Source organism: Schistocerca serialis, chromosome 7 (assembly GCF_023864345.2).
Source record: "Schistocerca serialis cubense isolate TAMUIC-IGC-003099 chromosome 7, iqSchSeri2.2, whole genome shotgun sequence".
NCBI classification, from domain to species: Eukaryota; Metazoa; Arthropoda; class Insecta; order Orthoptera; family Acrididae; genus Schistocerca; species Schistocerca serialis.
This window is the reverse complement of record NC_064644.1, coordinates 192,655,721-192,661,263: the sequence shown is the minus strand read 5'-3', so window position 1 is coordinate 192,661,263 and position 5,543 is coordinate 192,655,721.

Below are 5,543 nucleotides of genomic sequence, written 5' to 3'. Positions count from 1 at the left end.
TCCAACAAACTTGCAGATGATGTGATGTATGCTGAGAAAAAAAAGCACAGAAAATATCAAACAGTGACAATAACTCTTAAAAACATACCATAACATACAATAAATAAGATTTAAAGATCCTACTGACGAAACACACAATTCTCAAACAGCAACAGCAACCCATGATTGCTTTGTGCATTTTTCGGACACACCTGACATCAGAGACCACAAGGGAGGGGGAGGGGGGGGGGGTCGTGGGCTGCTGTTGGCAAGTGATCATGAAAGCATGAGCTGGTACTTATCAACATAATTAACTTATTTTATTTTTAGAAATGTTGAACGGCTGTCTTTTAAAGCTGTAGAAACTTTGGATACCAATTCTAGTGATTCACTTCCATCTACAACAGATGCACGTGCAATCTTAGAATGGGATTCAGATGAATCTGATGGTATTACAGCTTATCCTGGTGATGAATCAAATACAACTATATCAGATTCACAAATAAAAGAACATTTGAAATGTATTTCCATAAAGTGCACGGAAGATATAAGAAGTATAAATAAAGAACTACATCTAGACCAGACATATTTTGTTTTGAATTAACATGGCCTAAATGAATTTTAAATTCACATATTCATGAAATTATTGGATGAACAACTTATATCCTAATGACAATAATTTTCTGTGGTCTTTCGACTGGAATTAAAAGAGTTTAGAAGATATGATCATTTTATGTGATGTTTGGCTGTAATAACTGAGACACATTGTATAAAATGATCATGGCCAAATGAATGTAAGTTTCCAATTACAGAAATTATTTTGGTCAATTGTATATATCACGAGTGAAATATTGGAAAATTACATTTGTTTTTTAATTTATATCAAAGTAATATTATCAGCACTGTGTCCTGAATGTTACGTAAATGAAATTGTCAATAAGAGAGATAATGATGCATTGAAAGAATTAACTATGTTTCGGTACCAGAACTTACACCTATTCAACTTATTCTCCAAATCAACATCATTATGCTTTCCAAACACTGGAAATTAGATGTAAAGATATTAATAATAAGTTTGAAACATTATTACAAATGAGTTCAATTCTTTTTTTTGAAATGTATGTTTAAAAGCAACGTTTGGAGAAAGAATACATACAAAATTTGTTGATGAATATATTTATCATGATGACACACAAATACAAACTAAAGTGTACTTTTATTTTCAACCAAACCAAAAAGAAATTAACAAATTATTTGGATCGAAAACCATGACCAATAATAAAATTAATGCTACTGATTCTTCTTTAAACTATTCTGATACTGGCAAGATCACTGATCAAGAACCTCCTAAAACACCAGGTAAAGATCTAGAAGTTGTTGTAGAAAAGGAAGAAGAAGACACCAGTTTGAATTCACCATCTAAGAAAACTTGAAAGTACTGATTCAGTAAAATACCTAGGAATTGTAACACTACTAATTAAAATTGTTAAGTTTTATTAGTTGGGACAAGAGTGTATGGACTCCTTGTATGTCTATATAACCACTTTATCAAAAATATACGAGCATCACTATTCAAAATCACTATTCAAACTTTGAGGTTTGCCGATGACATTGTAATTCTGTCAGAGACAGCAAAGGACCTGGAAGAGCAGCTGAACGGAATGGACATGGTCTTGAAAGGAGGATATAAGATGAACATCAACAAAAGCAAAACGAGAATAATGGAATGTAGTCAAATTAAATCGGGTGATGCTGCGGGAATTAGATTAGGAAATGAGACGCTTAAAGTAGTAAATGAGTATTGCTATTTGGGGAGCAAAATAACTGATGATGGTCGAAGTAGAGAGGATATAAAATGTAGACTGGCAATGGCAAGGAAAGCATTTCTGAAAAAGAGAAATTTGTTAACATCGAGTATAGATTTGAGTGTCACGAAGTCGTTTCTGAAAGTATTTGTATGGAGTGTAGCCATGAATGGAAGTGAAACATGGACGATAAATAGTTTGGACAAGAAGAGTATAGAAGCTCTTGAAATGTGGTGCTACAGAAGAATGCTGAAGATTAGATTGGTAGATCACATAACTAATGAGGAGGTATTGAACAGAATTGGGGAGAAGAGAAATTTGTGGCACAACTTGACTAGAAGAAGGGATCGGTTGATAGGGCATATTCTGAGACACCAAGGGATCACCAATTTAGTATTGGAGGGCAGCGTGGAGGGTAAAAATCGCAGAGGGAGACCAAGAGATGAATACACTAAACAGATTCAGAAGGATGTAGGTTGCCGTAGGTACTGGGAGATACAGAACCTTGCACAGGATAGAGTAGCATGGAGGGCTGCATCAAACCAGTCTCTGGACTGTTCACAACAACAACAACAACAATTATTCAAAATAGTGAATCGTATACAAGGCAAATGCAACTGTTCCAAAAACCAGAACATTTCATTAATTTCTGCAACATGTTCAAGTTTCAAAGCAATTGGACACGTAAGATCTTCCAGCAAAACCAATAACTACCATTACAAAATCATTACAATTCCTTGGAAAATTTGTCTTCGTCTTCCTGAAAAAAGCAGGAAGTAATAAAGAACACATCCACTTCATTCATAACTGCAAATGACGTAACGTATCATGCAGATGTATCTTCCACAACAGCATCACTTCTAACTTTGGGCGGGCCGAATTTACGAAAATCAGTCTCCTCAAGTATTTCATTGCGAAACCAAGACAGATGTGTTTCTTCATTATGGTCGGACAAACCAAAAAATGTATTTATGATTTGTCAGTTTTACAATGTACAAAAAATCACAAAACTACCAAGCAATGTTTGGTGCAAAGCCAAACTAAGGGAAATACAAATGTATGTGAATATGGAGAATCCCAATTTGAAAGTGACTTAAGCAGTCCAGAATTTGATAACCAGTATACAAATTTATCTGGGCCATAAATAAGATTGCAAAAGAAAGTAAACATTTTCAGAACTAGTTAATATTGTGGAAAATCATGTTAGTGTTCCAATTAACAAGATACAAAATACATTATTTTGGAGGAATACTATTTCTTTATGTACTTTACATGATAAGATTTTTTCAAATGTTATAAAACATATTCAAATTATGTTAAGTGATTTTTCTGTATGGCAATTATATAATTATCTTTTGAATGCAAAGGAAGTGTATTTTCAAGCATATGCACAAGAGAATGAGATTTTTCACTCTGTTGAGGCTGTGAGGATGGGTTGTGAGTTGTGCTTGGGTAGCTCTGATGGTAGAGCACTTGCCCGTGAAAGGTAATGGTCCCGAGTTCGAGTCTCCGTCTGGCACACAGTTTTAATCTGCAGTAAGTTTCATACGCATGACAATTTGATTCATATTATTTCGATGAAAAAGAATCTTTAGATATAATTAAACATTTATTAGAATATCAATTTGGAAGTGACTGGGATATCATTTACGATTTTATATGTACATTGTATAATATATTAAACAAAGCAAATGGAAAATGGAATTGTATTCAGTTAATAGGTTTACCTAATAGTTTCAAATCTACATTTGCTTGTTTAATGGCAATTGCTATGATTAATAGTGGACGATATAATAAACATTTTACATTTGGATTGATGGAGTGTGCTAATAATGGATGGATGATCCTAATTTTGATCCAGAATCATTTGTTCAATTAAAATGTATTTTTAGTGGCCCAATATTCAAATAAAGTGTGAAGGAGTTTTTACTCTTGATAAAACTCCTGAATTTGTATATTCTAAGATTGAATATTTCAAAGGAGATGTATGGGAACAAAGGATTTGTAAATATTATTGGACTACATAGGATATAAAATTAGAAAAACAATTAAACCCATTGAATATAAATTTTGTCAAAAATAATACAAATTGTTTTATCTTAAATCGTCATCATCCTTAGTACCTGTAATAGGCGATCTACTACGATCATGTTTTTTACATTTTTTCCTTTATTGTTTGGATTAGGTACATTTAAAGTATCAGAAATATGTGCAGAGGATCCAGGTATTATATCAGTACTCTATATTGTATTATAATCAAAACAAACACCTCTAAAATCATCTACAAAATATATAGTTGAAGAAGTCACCCACATTTCATCAGAATGACTTAATGCGCATGTTTGAGACTTATATGTTTCATAATTAGTGCCTATAGTAATTCTAGTTGTCATCTGAATTACCATTTTAGCATTCACAAACAAACTTATCCCAGTAGGAGTATTATTTGGATCAGGATTAACACCTAAACTAAAACTAGGTATTTGAGGTGCTTGATGCATTTCATTTAATTTACCTACTTCCTGACCTTTTTCACTAAACTGATCATACACAAATAATGTTATATTATTAGATACTGGTTTTAATTTTTCACTCTCTTCTTGCACCGCAAAACCACTTGGGCTTACATTCTTCATTAGAGTTGAAAAATCAGGCCTATTCATTGAACATAACATGTGTATCATCTGCTAAACCTACACCCTGAGCACAATGTGCTTTTTAATTCTACTATTTGTGGCTTATAATTCCATGAAAAAATTTCTGAATTATCAACTGCACAACTTACTATACTCTATGAACACATTTTATTTAATAATACTGGTCCACTTACTGCATTATGAATACTCCACATATTTTTTTCCTTAACCATTATTATCAAATGGAATAAACCAAGAGTCATAATTAGGCCAATTTTGTACTACTGTTGTACAGGACAGATGATCATTATATCCCTCCTCCCACATGATTTTAGCTAAATCTTTTTTCCCTTGATACCGCTATTTAACATTGGATTAGTAGATGTACTACTTAATTTCAACTATTTCATGAGCAACAACTAAATTTCCACCTTTAGAATAAATAATAAATGGTACACGTGTTATAGATCCTGATCCACTTAATATACTATGTGCGGAAAATGAACCTTCTAATCCATCAGCTATTACATCAATTTCACTAAACTGATCATACACAAATAATGTTATATTATTAGATACTGGTTTTAATTTTTCACTCTCTTCTTGCACCGCAAAACCACTTGGGCTTACATTCTTCATTAGAGTTGAAAAATCAGGCCTATTCATTGAACATAACATGTGTATCATCTGCTAAACCTACACCCTGAGCACAATGTGCTTTTTAATTCTACTATTTGTGGCTTATAATTCCATGAAAAAATTTCTGAATTATCAACTGCACAACTTACTATACTCTATGAACACATTTTATTTAATAATACTGGTCCACTTACTGCATTATGAATACTCCACATATTTTTTTCCTTAACCATTATTATCAAATGGAATAAACCAAGAGTCATAATTAGGCCAATTTTGTACTACTGTTGTACAGGACGGATGATCATTATATCCCTCCTCCCACATGATTTTAGCTAAATCTTTTTTCCCTTGATACCGCTATTTAACATTGGATTAGTAGATGTACTACTTAATTTCAACTATTTCATGAGCAACAACTAAATTTCCACCTTTAGAATAAATAATAAATGGTACACGTGTTATAGATCCTGATCCACTTAAT